At 39.8% G+C, this 15748-nt stretch overlaps 1 protein-coding gene and 3 long non-coding RNA genes across 5 annotated transcripts in view; 2 read left to right on the top strand and 2 right to left on the bottom strand.

Annotated features, from left to right (window-relative positions):
* LOC143502081 (uncharacterized) overlaps positions 1-15748 on the bottom strand; it is a 76370-nt gene that overhangs the window by 24973 nt on the left and 35649 nt on the right. The gene's annotated exons all lie outside the window — the stretch shown is intronic.
* On the top strand, positions 5711-7844 carry LOC143502096 (uncharacterized). Its single transcript, XR_013127088.1, has 2 exons — positions 5711-5764; positions 5964-7844. It is a non-coding gene; the product is annotated as an uncharacterized LOC143502096 (long non-coding RNA).
* LOC143502095 (uncharacterized) lies at positions 6972-8551 on the bottom strand. The gene is made up of 3 exons (XR_013127087.1): positions 8048-8551; positions 7440-7706; positions 6972-7104 (listed from the first exon to the last, which is right to left on the bottom strand). It is a non-coding gene; the product is annotated as an uncharacterized LOC143502095 (long non-coding RNA).
* LOC143502094 (uncharacterized) lies at positions 8671-15302 on the top strand. Of its 2 annotated transcripts, XR_013127086.1 has the most exons (4): positions 8671-9426; positions 9692-11024; positions 11410-11506; positions 11984-15302. It is a non-coding gene; the product is annotated as an uncharacterized LOC143502094 (long non-coding RNA). The 2 variants fall into 2 exon arrangements; XR_013127085.1 differs by having other exon boundaries at positions 8671-11024.

The raw sequence follows: 15748 nt of genomic DNA, 5'->3' as shown, positions 1-15748 counted from the left end.
TAGCTTGTGCTGTTAGTGTTGTAAGTGTAGCTTTAGCACCTCCTATTAGTGATTTTGTAAATAGTCAGTAACATCACAGGAAGTAGAAAGTTCATGGATGTTTTACATGTGTTTGATGACTGACAGATAATCCACATGCATCTGCCTTCATCCTTCGTCTTTCGTGGTATCGTCTGTATGTATAGTTCTATCATGATATATTGCAATATCAGATAAATTTATTCTGTAGCTGTCATATATTATTGAAGCCAAATGTTTATAGTGCACTAATACAGTGTCAATGTATGCTATGTTACACTGTAGGGACCGTGTATTATTACAATAGTATATGTTGTAATTGTATTTTGTTGTAGTTTTTATTCAGTTTCACACTGATGATGATCATTGTTACACATGTTTATTACTTTTTCTTGGAATTAGAAATGTTGACATTCGTGTCCATCTTTCAATTACAGGAAATACCGAAAGGACATGCCTATTTGAAGGTGAACCTGATCATCTGGTCCCTTCATCATCCCAGTTCCTCATTGAGGGTGACATGTTTCTAGTAGCTGGACGGATGCTGGGACATTCTTACATGGGGGGCCTCGGCTGCCTGGACTCAGCAGAGCAATTGTCCATGATTCACCTGAGACAGCCACAGTGCAAATAGAAGATTGTCCTGACCATGATATACGAGAAATCATCAAATTGGTATGTACATCATGTGTTTAATTTTTTTTTCTTTCTATTTTTATTGAAAAAGTTGTTGCAGCCATTTATGTCCAGGTTGATGGAGATGATGAACTCAGTGAAGATGAATGCCAGGCTGTCCTTGAATCTTTCTTGGGATCTACCTGGCCCAACCAATACAAACAGAAGGTGGCTCTTTGAACGCCTTTTGTCACATGCGGTAACATGCCCTATCTACACATTCCATTTCACTGCAAATTTTAATACATTACATGAAATTAAGCAGTATTGTATTGTGACTTTTGCCAAATCTGCAGGTAATTGGTAGACGATTGCGTCAGTTGAAACAAATTTGGAAAGGACTAAAGGAAACCAAGGTGTGGTCACTGTTGATTGAAAGGAAAGATGTGCAGGTTTTTCCAAAGGAAAGTGAATATTCACTTATGCCACAGGTATGTTTATGTACATATTTTTTAAAGAAAACAATTTTCGATAACACATTTATGTGGTGTACATGACCTAGACATATACAAACAGCAGGAGTCTTGAGTGCTTTTGTTTTTAAGATATTGCTCCCGTACATACGCTGGCCCACTGAAAGCAGTGCAGATGATGATGATGACGACTGACCACTGGAAAACAAGTGTCGCATCTCGGGATATTTTCAGCAGTTCATTGAGACTGGTATGAGTTTCTTTCAATTATTATTGTGCTGTTAGCTTGTGCTGTTAGTGTTGTAAGTGTAGCTTTAGCACCTCCTATTAGTGATTTTGTAAATAGTCAGTAACATCACAGGAAGTAGAAAGTTCATGGATGTTTTACATGTGTTTGATGACTGACAGATAATCCACATGCATCTGCCTTCATCCTTCGTCTTTCGTGGTATCGTCTGTATGTATAGTTCTATCATGATATATTGCAATATCAGATAAATTTATTCTGTAGCTGTCATATATTATTGAAGCCAAATGTTTATAGTGCACTAATACAGTGTCAATGTATGCTATGTTACACTGTAGGGACCGTGTATTATTACAATAGTATATGTTGTAATTGTATTTTGTTGTAGTTTTTATTCAGTTTCACACTGATGATGATCATTGTTACACATGTTTATTACTTTTTCTTGGAATTAGAAATGTTGACATTCGTGTCCATCTTTCAATTACAGGAAATACCGAAAGGACATGCCTATTTGAAGGTGAACCTGATCATCTGGTCCCTTCATCATCCCAGTTCCTCATTGAGGGTGACATGTTTCTAGTAGCTGGACGGATGCTGGGACATTCTTACATGGGGGGCCTCGGCTGCCTGGACTCAGCAGAGCAATTGTCCATGATTCACCTGAGACAGCCACAGTGCAAATAGAAGATTGTCCTGACCATGATATACGAGAAATCATCAAATTGGTATGTACATCATGTGTTTAATTTTTTTTTCTTTCTATTTTTATTGAAAAAGTTGTTGCAGCCATTTATGTCCAGGTTGATGGAGATGATGAACTCAGTGAAGATGAATGCCAGGCTGTCCTTGAATCTTTCTTGGGATCTACCTGGCCCAACCAATACAAACAGAAGGTGGCTCTTTGAACGCCTTTTGTCACATGCGGTAACATGCCCTATCTACACATTCCATTTCACTGCAAATTTTAATACATTACATGAAATTAAGCAGTATTGTATTGTGACTTTTGCCAAATCTGCAGGTAATTGGTAGACGATTGCGTCAGTTGAAACAAATTTGGAAAGGACTAAAGGAAACCAAGGTGTGGTCACTGTTGATTGAAAGGAAAGATGTGCAGGTTTTTCCAAAGGAAAGTGAATATTCACTTATGCCACAGGTATGTTTATGTACATATTTTTTAAAGAAAACAATTTTCGATAACACATTTATGTGGTGTACATGACCTAGACATATACAAACGGCAGGAGTCTTGAGTGCTTTTGTTTTTAAGATATTGCTCCCATACATACGCTGGCCCACTGAAAGCAGTGCAGATGATGATGATGACGACTGACCACTGGAAAACAAGTGTCGCATCTCGGGATATTTTCAGCAGTTCATTGAGACTGGTATGAGTTTCTTTCAATTATTATTGTGCTGTTAGCTTGTGCTGTTAGTGTTGTAAGTGTAGCTTTAGCACCTCCTATTAGTGATTTTGTAAATAGTCAGTAACATCACAGGAAGTAGAAAGTTCATGGATGTTTTACATGTGTTTGATGACTGACAGATAATCCACATGCATCTGCCTTCATCCTTCGTCTTTCGTGGTATCGTCTGTATGTATATTGTTTATTTACTTATATTTAGTTCTATCATGATATATTGCAATATCAGATAAATTTATTCTGTAGCTGTCATATATTATTGAAGCCAAATGTTTATAGTGCACTAATACAGTGTCAATGTATGCTATGTTACACTGTAGGGACCGTGTATTATTACAATAGTATATGTTGTAATTGTATTTTGTTGTAGTTTTTATTCAGTTTCACACTGATGATGATCATTGTTACACGTGTTTATTACTTTTTCTTGGAATTAGAAATGTTGACATTCGTGTCCATCTTTCAATTACAGGAAATACCGAAAGGACATGCCTATTTGAAGGTGAACCTGATCATCTGGTCCCTTCATCATCCCAGTTCCTCATTGAGGGTGACATGTTTCTAGTAGCTGGACGGATGCTGGGACATTCTTACATGGGGGGCCTCGGCTGCCTGGACTCAGCAGAGCAATTGTCCATGATTCACCTGAGACAGCCACAGTGCAAATAGAAGATTGTCCTGACCATGATATACGAGAAATCATCAAATTGGTATGTACATCATGTGTTTTTTTTTCTTTCTATTTTTATTGAAAAAGTTGTTGCAGCCATTTATGTCCAGGTTGATGGAGATGATGAACTCAGTGAAGATGAATGCCAGGCTGTCCTTGAATCTTTCTTGGGATCTACCTGGCCCAACCAATACAAACAGAAGGTGGCTCTTTGAACGCCTTTTGTCACATGCGGTAACATGCCCTATCTACACATTCCATTTCACTGCAAATTTTAATACATTACATGAAATTAAGCAGTATTGTATTGTGACTTTTGCCAAATCTGCAGGTAATTGGTAGACGATTGCGTCAGTTGAAACAAATTTGGAAAGGACTAAAGGAAACCAAGGTGTGGTCACTGTTGATTGAAAGGAAAGATGTGCAGGTTTTTCCAAAGGAAAGTGAATATTCACTTATGCCACAGGTATGTTTATGTACATATTTTTTAAAGAAAACAATTTTCGATAACACATTTATGTGGTGTACATGACCTAGACATATACAAACAGCAGGAGTCTTGAGTGCTTTTGTTTTTAAGATATTGCTCCCATACATACGCTGGCCCACTGAAAGCAGTGCAGATGATGATGATGACGACTGACCACTGGAAAACAAGTGTCGCATCTCGGGATATTTTCAGCAGTTCATTGAGACTGGTATGAGTTTCTTTCAATTATTATTGTGCTGTTAGCTTGTGCTGTTAGTGTTGTAAGTGTAGCTTTAGCACCTCCTATTAGTGATTTTGTAAATAGTCAGTAACATCACAGGAAGTAGAAAGTTCATGGATGTTTTACATGTGTTTGATGACTGACAGATAATCCACATGCATCTGCCTTCATCCTTCGTCTTTCGTGGTATCGTCTGTATGTATATTGTTTATTTACTTATATTTAGTTCTATCATGATATATTGCAATATCAGATAAATTTATTCTGTAGCTGTCATATATTATTGAAGCCAAATGTTTATAGTGCACTAATACAGTGTCAATGTATGCTATGTTACACTGTAGGGACCGTGTATTATTACAATAGTATATGTTGTAATTGTATTTTGTTGTAGTTTTTATTCAGTTTCACACTGATGATGATCATTGTTACACATGTTTATTACTTTTTCTTGGAATTAGAAATGTTGACATTCGTGTCCATCTTTCAATTACAGGAAATACCGAAAGGACATGCCTATTTGAAGGTGAACCTGATCATCTGGTCCCTTCATCATCCCAGTTCCTCATTGAGGGTGACATGTTTCTAGTAGCTGGACGGATGCTGGGACATTCTTACATGGGGGGCCTCGGCTGCCTGGACTCAGCAGAGCAATTGTCCATGATTCACCTGAGACAGCCACAGTGCAAATAGAAGATTGTCCTGACCATGATATACGAGAAATCATCAAATTGGTATGTACATCATGTGTTTAATTTTTTTTTCTTTCTATTTTTATTGAAAAAGTTGTTGCAGCCATTTATGTCCAGGTTGATGGAGATGATGAACTCAGTGAAGATGAATGCCAGACTGTCCTTGAATCTTTCTTGGGATCTACCTGGCCCAACCAATACAAACAGAAGGTGGCTCTTTGAACGCCTTTTGTCACATGCGGTAACATGCCCTATCTACACATTCCATTTCACTGCAAATTTTAATACATTACATGAAATTAAGCAGTATTGTATTGTGACTTTTGCCAAATCTGCAGGTAATTGGTAGACGATTGCGTCAGTTGAAACAAATTTGGAAAGGACTAAAGGAAACCAAGGTGTGGTCACTGTTGATTGAAAGGAAAGATGTGCAGGTTTTTCCAAAGGAAAGTGAATATTCACTTATGCCACAGGTATGTTTATGTACATATTTTTTAAAGAAAACAATTTTCGATAACACATTTATGTGGTGTACATGACCTAGACATATACAAACAGCAGGAGTCTTGAGTGCTTTTGTTTTTAAGATATTGCTCCCATACATACGCTGGCCCACTGAAAGCAGTGCAGATGATGATGATGACGACTGACCACTGGAAAACAAGTGTCGCATCTCGGGATATTTTCAGCAGTTCATTGAGACTGGTATGAGTTTCTTTCAATTATTATTGTGCTGTTAGCTTGTGCTGTTAGTGTTGTAAGTGTAGCTTTAGCACCTCCTATTAGTGATTTTGTAAATAGTCAGTAACATCACAGGAAGTAGAAAGTTCATGGATGTTTTACATGTGTTTGATGACTGACAGATAATCCACATGCATCTGCCTTCATCCTTCGTCTTTCGTGGTATCGTCTGTATGTATATTGTTTATTTACTTATATTTAGTTCTATCATGATATATTGCAATATCAGATAAATTTATTCTGTAGCTGTCATATATTATTGAAGCCAAATGTTTATAGTGCACTAATACAGTGTCAATGTATGCTATGTTACACTGTAGGGACCGTGTATTATTACAATAGTATATGTTGTAATTGTATTTTGTTGTAGTTTTTATTCAGTTTCACACTTTCTACGTTATTAAACCTGTGGACAACCTGTGGTCTTCAGAGTATTAATGGAAGAGAAGTGTTCAACCTTGCTGCCAGTTCCTCCTCTGCACAGTGCAAAGTTGGAAGGACAGTACAATTATGGTGATTGCGTTACATTTTGCTATTGTTTGTTGGTTGGCGAGTACATTATTTACATAGCCCGCTAGCTAGTAGCCACACGGCAATCGCGGACAATCTCTAATAGTAGCAAAAAAAAAAAAGATGCAGCTCATTGTGAGCTATTTTTAGAACAGGCCCGCGGGCGACTCATGACGTCCTTGCGGGCGCCATGTTGGTGACCCCTGCTCTAGAGGATCTGTTGATTTTCTAAGTGGAAAAAATTTTCTTTGACCATGGTTACATTTTACCATATATATATCCTATATAGACATAAATATATATATATTAGTGGTGGGCCGTTATCGGCGTTAATGCCGTTAACGGCCCACCACTAATTTTTATTATTACTTTTATTAACATGCTGACTGTGCAAGCATTGTTACAATTGTGCATGTCTTTGAATGTCTGTTTACATTCTGCAGAGAAGTGTTTCTCTACTGTAATGCATAAACCCTTTTTTGTTACCATACACCACCTTTCATTAACAAAATATTGGTCACAAGTGACAATCTTGGAAGTACATAAACTTTTATTTGTGTTCTACTTGACATTGTGAATTACAAATAAAATTGTAATGAATACATTTAAGCTTTTATGGGATATCTTTATACTTCCTATTAGGAAACTACTAGTTTTAAGACATTGATGAAAACTTAAATGTTTAAGGCAATAGTGTCTTAACATTTCCAGTCTTTTCTATTTGAAAACGATCCACTGCAGCAGTTTTCTTGCCTTCACCCCCATCATCCTCCAAAACACATTCATAAACCTCTCACTCAAAGAGTCTGGTAGAACTGCACAGCAGCCATGTAGATGTCAGCACCACGTGACTGTGATGTTGCTCTGGGGTCAATGAGGTCTCTGAGTGCTGTAAACTGCTCTGCTGTAAGTGGACAGCCTGTTGCAGCAACATGAATTCCAGCATTTCTAATGTGAGGTAACCCACTGCTCTCCCAGTCAATCTCTGGGATGTCCAATGCCTAGATAAAAAATAAAAAAGCAAAAATCAAGGAAGTGCGTTGTACCAACCAATAGTTTGAGATTTCTTATAGTACTTAAACCTGACCTGGCTTAAACCAGGGGTTCTAAACCCTGGTCCTGGAGTACCTCATGCCCTACATGTTACTATTTACCCTGCATCCATACCACCAAATACGTTCATTAACAAACCCTCTATTAGGTTAAGGAGGTGTGTTAGAGGAAGAAATACACAAAAATATGCAGGACTGGGTAATCCAGGGTCAGTGTTGAATCAAAAAAACTTCCAAGTGTATTAGAGTAAATACAGACATGTGATGGGTAACAACATACCCACCTCCTCATTTTGGGGCTCCTGAACTGGCTGATAAACGTGTCCTATTGCCCACAGTTGGTTTGGAGTCCTGTTGCCTTCTGGTGATTGTCCCAGCCATCTTGAAAAATGTCTAGGTCATCTTGAAGTCTTGGTACAAAGGTATAATGGCAACAGAAAATGTATGTTTGGTCTGCCATGTCAAGATAGTTGCCTTCCTCAAGATAGTGGAGGACATCATAGTACACGCTGGTCACTGCAGTCCACACATCTCTCCATAATCTCTCGATACTAAAAAGTAAAAGTACTGCACCTCAGAAGACAGTAAGTACTGCTGTAGTAGCCTCCATTTACAATATGGAATGGTCCTGTTTCGAAATAATTACTTATAGAAAGCATGTTAGAATTCCTGAATAACATTAAAATTTGGGTTAAGGCCAAAACACAGGTAAAAGCATGTAATTTTTAATCAACTAAAAGCGTTAATTGTTACATTAAGAGCAGAAAAATCATCAAAGCCTACAATGTTACTTGAAAACAAGACTACAGTTTGTGTATCCTTAATCTCAGAGATCTTCACAGGATTAAAGAGAATATGAGAATGTCTGATACATATTTTGGTTTAAACGCACCGCTGGTTGTGGACACTTTTTCCAGAAATGAAACTGCTCCTCCCAGTACCACGGACTGAACATGAAGCGTGCTATCTGGACATTCTCAACTCCCTGATCCCCCCTTACTCTAGAATGTTGCAGAATATATAAAAATAAAAAATATGTGAATGGCACAATTATTAACTTAATGGTACATATTTGCTACTAAGCAAAGCACTAGCAATGGCAAGGTCATGGGTTTGGCTGAAACAATTGTGAAAATTTTGTAATTAAAAGAGCATTTAAAAAATATGTAAAATATTACAATATGCTCAACATTTATTGGAAAAAAAAATTAAAAGCTTAAAACAGTGTAATTGTCATTATGTGCACATTTTATAGAGTACTGTAACATACCTAAGAGGGAAGCCAAATAATAACAGTTTTCACATTGACAAGGAGTTAATGCTGGTAATGTAAGAAATAAAAACAAAATTTAAAAAGGTACTGCAATTCAATGTATATATATATATATGTATGTGTGTGTGTGTGTGTGTGTGTGTGTACAAAAACGAAAACAGTAAACACTTATCAAATATACAGAGAAGTATACAGATGCTGTTTGAAAACAACCCCCCCCCCCCCCCGGACACCATCTTGTCAGCTACAGCGCTGCCCTATTACACCGTATCATCTGCCACAGCGAGACCTGTTCCAGAGGCCCGCCTGGGGCCTGCACCCGTTCCAGAGGCCCGCCTGGGGCCTGCACCCGTTCCAGAGGCCCGCCTGGGGCCTGCACTCGTCCAGCCATGCAGCTGTCCATCTGGTCCCTGTGCATGTTTGTCTTACCATTGTGTTAACCTCTTCCCCTACTCCCAGACCGCTCTCTTCTTGACTTCCATCTGTCTTCCTCCGTTATCCGCTCTGTCTCCCCCAGGCTCATTCCTATGTCTCAACCAGACCCCCCACGTTTGCTCTACTCCTCAATCCTGTTCCCTTGCCCCAACCAGTTTCCTGTCCTGGCTGCCCATTTGGGTCAGAGCACTCCGCGGGGTGAGACACTTCTCACCCTCAGTGTTCCCCTTCCTTGTATTGTTTACCTGTTCCATGCCTGTTCAGCCCCTCGTTTGTCATGTTTCATCTGTGTCATGTTCCTGTCTTCAATTAGTTTACTCTAGTCTTTGCCAAGTCTGCAGCCATCTTTAAAATGAATGGTTCATAACAAAATGGCAGTGGATTCTGTATATTAATACAAGCTTTTCATGTGTACAAAATTGTATGCGTTTATGGTAGCTTATGTTTGTTGAGGGTTTTCTCTTAACCCTCATGTTGTCTTAATATTCTGTATATACCCCGTAAAAAATGACCATGGCAAGGAAAAACTCCAGGAAGAACCCATTCTCCATTGGGCGCCCAAGGTAAGTGACTTGCAAACATTAGTTAGCTAACTAAGTTAGCCTACTCTGTACTAGCTAGTAGCTAACAAACCTGTTAACTAGTGGTAATTATAGCAAGTAGCTGTTAACGGAGGGCTATTTATCTAACGTTAATGTAACAAAGTAGTACAGCATATTTTCAGTTTTAAATGAGAATGTCAAGATGTGTCTGTAACAAGCCTTTAGCTCTCCACAGGTGAAGTTGTCAGTAAGCTAATCAAGCTAACTCTCCCCCTTTCAAATGCAGTGTCAGATATAGTGAATGAGGAAGTAGTGGTGCAGGCAAGGTGTTACCGGTCGATGAGAAAAAACGAGGAGCCCCATACACTACAGGTTTCTCAATGTTCAGGAGTCCGAAACGATGCCCTACTCCGTATTCCTTAGAAACATCCACATGCATTAGCCGGTGCCCTCTAGTGCATTATATTTTATTTCTTCTTACACACCTGATAACGTGACCAGTGAAGGTAGCTACAGGGCAAGTGTTCTAATAAACTGGCAACTCTTTGTATATCACAAATGAGTAGAATCAGGTTCACTAAATGAGGGCAAATGCAGAAATGTTAATGCTGTGGGGCAGGGGCGATTTTAGGATCTGGTCTTTAGGGGTGCCCAGCCCCCAGTGCTCACAGAGGCACAATACCAAAGTATTGCGCAGGTACAGAGCAAGGTTTTTGCATAATATAATATTTAAAAAATGTGTTGAGCCAGGGGGTGCTGAGCAACTTCACGGTGGTGCTTTAGCACCACTAAAAATACCCTAGCCTCGCCCCTGCTGTGGGGTCCTCAGGACTGCTGTAAGGATTGCCACATCATTGGACACCTAAGTCTAATGCAGTGCATGGTAGGATTTAAACTGTTCCTCAGTTTAATTTCAGGCACACAAAAAAAACAAATCTCAAAACTATGTAGTGAATAGGGTGCAGTTTTGGACAGTTTAAAGTTTATAATTTGTTCCTTTCAGTTACATTGATCAGCCAATACATGTTGGGTTTCCAAATTTTGCTTTAGTTTTAAACTGAAGCTGCAATACTAATGTGGCTATTAATTACTGAAAGTCAAGAGTCACCTGAATCCTTAAGTTCTATGTCTTGAATCATATCGACTAGTCTGAACTCCCTACAGATCTTGTATGCTGTTTTAGTGGATTGAGGTAAGTTTTGGGCTTGTAGTTATGGAAACGGTTTGGGTGATAATTGGCATCCAGTGATTCAAAGTCTTTTAAGCTTTGCGGCTCCATTTTTTTCACTGAAATAGGGGAAAATGTTTTTGCCAATCTGCTACACTTAAGTGGAAAATTGTGAGAATTAGATTTTTTTAACTTAACCATTCCTTATGAGTGAGTGTATTCTTATAGTGTAACATCTGCATCTTTTATTCTAATGTTGTTGTTCTTTCTTTCAAGGTTGTACTGCAAGCAGTTATGAAGCCTGTGGTGTTAAACAGCTTCGGCTTTGTGTAACCATTTGGTTGCACTGCTTTTTCAAGCTGCACACTACAGCACAATGGGGGCAAAAACAGTGCCACCACCACTATCATGCACTAGTGTCCTTCAAACATGGCACAGACCAAGGAACCAGGTAAGATGTCTGAACCAGTTTGATAGTTTAAAGTTTGCAGGTTCAAATTGTTGGTAAACAGTTGCATCCTGCAGTCAAGCAGTTGGTCTTCACAGTATATTAGTGCCCGTGTACGCCCCATGCTATATACTTATACTATATATGACATTCCCATACTTGCATGGGACTGTTATGTCTGATATACCAAACAATGTCAGTGTCACTGCTGTGAATGTGGTACAGAGGGGGTATTTTGCAGATCAGCTGCGGCTCTGCAGACAGTAATTGTACACTTAAGGTCACTGTGATGTATTGACCTGATAAAATGGCCAGTGAAGGTAGCTACAGGGCAGGTGTTTTAATTAACTGGTAACTCTTCTGGTGACTGTTTCTGCATTTGTTAAAGGGGATTCGTCCAGAACCCATAGATGAACTTGTGGTACGGAAGCCAAAGGCACCAGGACGAAGCTGTGTTAAGTCTACATTCTATCGAGCATACCCAGGTGAGTATTTTAATAATATAATTTGGTATAATTAAGCAATAGAGAGGGACTGTGTTATTCATGATAACATAACACACAACCTCGAGAGTTGCTTTTATACAACAGTTTTTACAAAATAAAGAAAGAAAATAAGTCATAGAAGCCCTAAATGTCATACTGAATATGTCTTAATATTGACAATACTTTATAACGAGAGACAGCACTCGTTATACATGTGGAACTAGTTTTTGGTGGAAGATATTGTCAATATTAAAGCATATTCAATATGAAATTCAGGGCTTCTTTGATTTATCCTCTTTATTTTGTAAAAATTGTTGTATGAAAGCAATAGAACACTTGAGGACATGTGTTATCGCGAATAACATCACGTCTGTGATGATGATATTCGAAATAACACACTCCCTCTCATGTTCTGTTGTTTTAACATCGCCCACGCCTTTTTAGCGGTTGGTAGGACTGATAGTTTTTGTTTTTTAGGACCCCTTCCTGACCCAGCAGTTTTATCAGCTGGAGCCCTGTTAAGAGACCTTAGACCGATTTCTTCCGTTACCTTCAAGTGCGCAGTTTTGCTAACTCAATGAACCCCCAGTTTCCACTAACTCCACAGTCTACACCAGGCGTACTCAACTAAATTTGTCCGCGGTCCAATTTTGCCAGATACCTGTGACCTGAGGTCCGTTGCGGGGGTGGCGAACGTAAGTTGTTGAGCGGGGGGGGGGGTGGCGAACGTAAAGCCTTGAAAATGGACCTTGAAAGTGACGTACAAGTGCTTGAATTCCACCTTATAAAGGTGTATGAACCCTGAAAACGTGACTTTGTTCATTGCGCTGAAGCGCGGCGCGCGCGAAGTTACAAAATTCGAGAGGTGCACGACCTCGCGAACCGACAGCGCGCGAGGCACTCGCGCACACGCGGAGCCACAGCGATTACGTCATTTTCGCCGCGCGGACCCTCGCGCCGCTCGCGAAGCGTCAACCAGGCAGGCTTTTATTTTAAATTGTTGAGAGGGTGGCGAACGTAAGTTGTTGAGCGGGGGTGGTAAACGTAACACTCGTGACGGAGTGTTTTGTCAATAGCCCTGAAATAAATGCTCCGGTTTTGTTTTGGTCCGTATCCAGTTAATCAGGAATGAGATTGGGTCCGGACAGGACTGCGTTCGGGTCCGGATCCGGACCGCGGTCCGCCAGTTGAGTACCCCTGGTCTACACCATTCGATGAGTTTTTAAGACCGCAAACTACATTTAAGAAAATTATTTCTCATCTATACAACTTAATTAGCTCGGTCCAAACTACACCCTTACTGAATCTTAAAGAACAATGGGAGAAGGATCTAGGTGTGCCCCTGCCCGATGATGACTGGCAGCAAATATTGTATAGGATCCATTCATCATCCTATTGTGCCAGACATGGAATGATCCAATGTAAAGTCTTTCATCGGGTATATTGGACTAAAGTTAGACTTAACAAAATTTACCCAGATGTGGACCCAAAATGTGATCGCTGCCACCAAAGTCCCGCCTCCCTAATACACATGCTCTGGCAGTGCCCATCACTGTTCACGTTCTGGACTGAAATCTTTTCAACACTATCAGAGGTTTTGGAGCTACAGTTTGATCCTAACCCTGTCACAGCCGTATTCGGTGTTACACCACCTGAACTGTTCTTGCCAAAATATCGCTCTGATTTTGTGGCCTTTGTGACCTTATTAGCAAGACGTCTAATTTTATTAAAATGGAAGCTCCCTGCTCCACCCACATATCCCGAGTGGATCAGAGATGTCCTTCTGTATTGTACTCTGGAACGAATTCGATGCACTCTGAACGGTTCTCTCTCCAAATTTGAAAGATCATGGAAGCCTTTTTTTGCTTTTATGGAAAAGCTTTTACTTACAGCAATTCCAGAATAACGATATGACCTCTCTCCCTGTCTTCAAGGCCTGATATGCTGTTGTTGTTCAGAATCGTGTAAAAGCCTGATACAGAGTAAGATATGGAGTGACGAGCTCCTTGCTTAGCGCCTAGGGACTATGTCTATGTAAGGAGGGGTTGGGGTGTTCTTTTATTTTATTTTATTTTTTATTTTATTCTCCTCTCTCTTATTAGTTCACTCACTCTGTGAGATGAATGTGTATGTGTTGTCTTATGAACCTGTGCAATGGAAATCTCTGTAATATATGTACTCTGCTCCCCTATGTTCAGTGTTAAAATTAAAACTGACAATAAAAAGATTTACTCAAAAAAAAAAGAGACCTTAGACCACAACCAGGAATTTGCAAGGTCTTGTGCGGCTTATCTGATATGAGAGAACTGAACCATGTGGGACAGGTCCAAATTTTGAGTCCACTAAAGTCATATCAGTGTCCACCAGTGGTAACACAAGAAATCAGTAAGCATGGTAATGCCCCCTTATTCCCACAGCTTCCAGTACATGGCTAAAATTTGGAACAACATCTTCATTTTGTTCCAAATTACCATCACTTTTACCATTTAGAGAGTTTAGAGATCACTAGTGAGTTATCCAGCATCATTGAGAAGAACACAAGGGGCCTGTCAGAAAATCCACTGTGGAAGCAAGTGCGTCAGCCACGATTGACCTCCAGCAGATTTGGGGAAGTTTGCAATGTTCAGGGGGAGTCATCTAGTCAGGCTTTAGCAGTCAGGATCCTAAAGGGGGTGCGGCAGACGTCAGCCATGAAGAGGGGTATTGACCTAGAGCCAGAGGTCTTGCAGCAGTATAGTGACCTGTGTAATGTAGATGTGTTACTGTCTGGATTTTTAATACATCCTGATGCACCTTACCTTGGTACCAGCCCTGATGCTAAGGTATATGATCCTTCTGCACATCTTCCCTTTGGGCTTGCTGAAGTCAAATGCCCAAACATTGACTGTATATCGGACGCCACACACATCAGGTTCATCAATGGTCAGGCCAAACTGAAAAGGAACCACAAGTACTTTTGGCAGGTTCAAGGCCAGTTGGTAGTAACTGGTTTGCTCTGGTGTGATTTTATCACATCTACCAAAAGCGACCTCACAGTTGAGAGTTTGGCGAGATGACTCTGTGCTCAGGGAAATGAAGATGAAACTTGACCTTTTCTTTTTCAACACCTATATGGAAACCTATCTGAATGTGCAGTGATGGGCCAGCATTTTAGTATTAAAGGGGCTCATATCCTACATTTTTATGTAACATTCTTGTACATAATTCATTGTTTTTGTTATTGTGACTTTATTTTGCCTGCCAGTACAGTGGTACCTCGAGATACGAGCTGCTCTATATACGAGCGATCCAAGATGCGAGCACCGAGACGAGCAAAATTTCTGTTCGACACCCGAGTGCACGCTCGAGATACGAGCATGAACCACTAGGTGGCAGTACAGTACTATATGGAAAAAAAGATTTTTTACAGTTGAAACATGTTCTCTGTTAATTTCTATTGTTCAGCATGTACGTACGTGTGTCCGGTGCATCGATCAGGTTCCTCACCCCCCGTACTCCCTCCCCCCTCCCTTTTGTCTTCTCAGCTTTAATTCGCCTGTCTCGTTTAGACTGTGAAAGTGTTTCTATTGTTAAGCATATGTGTGGTATGTCCGGTGAAGTAGACTCGTACAACACCCCCCACTCCCCCCACCCCCCGCAGCGCCATTTAAGGATTACAGTACGTACTTACTGTACTGTACCATGTTTATTGATACTACTGTACTGTAATAACTATTTCTCCTACATTTATTTTATTGTTTAATTATACATGTTGCGTGTGCCTTTATTAATAAAGAACATGTCTTTTTTCCCCACATTTACGCTAGTTTTGTGACTTTTTTAAGGACCGGAACCAATTACAATACTTTACATTGTTAAATTGCTTCCAGAACCGAGCAGTTCGAGATACGAGCACGGGTCTGGAACGGATTAAACTCGTATCTCGAGGTACCACTGTATACTCAATGTTTTTGTGCAGTGGTTCCCTACCCTAGTCCTGGAGTAACCTAGAAGTTGTGCTTTATGCCCCCATGCTAATATGTATTAAATCTGTATTTATATTACCAGCCTGTTACCTTAATTAATGAAATATGCAAACATTGTGTAGAAAAGGAACATTTAATAAACATTAATCATCAAATGAAATGTATTTATATAGTGGTTTTTACACAAAGCACCCTTATAGAAGTCCAGAATCATCAACAACAAAAAAAATTCTGGTGAGCAAGCCAAAGGCAACAGTGGTCAAGGAAAATCTCCTTC

The sequence above is a fragment of the Brachyhypopomus gauderio genome, unplaced genomic scaffold, assembly GCF_052324685.1.
Source record: "Brachyhypopomus gauderio isolate BG-103 unplaced genomic scaffold, BGAUD_0.2 sc189, whole genome shotgun sequence".
NCBI lineage: Eukaryota > Metazoa > Chordata > Actinopteri > Gymnotiformes > Hypopomidae > Brachyhypopomus > Brachyhypopomus gauderio.
This window is presented reverse-complemented; position numbering and strand designations above follow the sequence as displayed.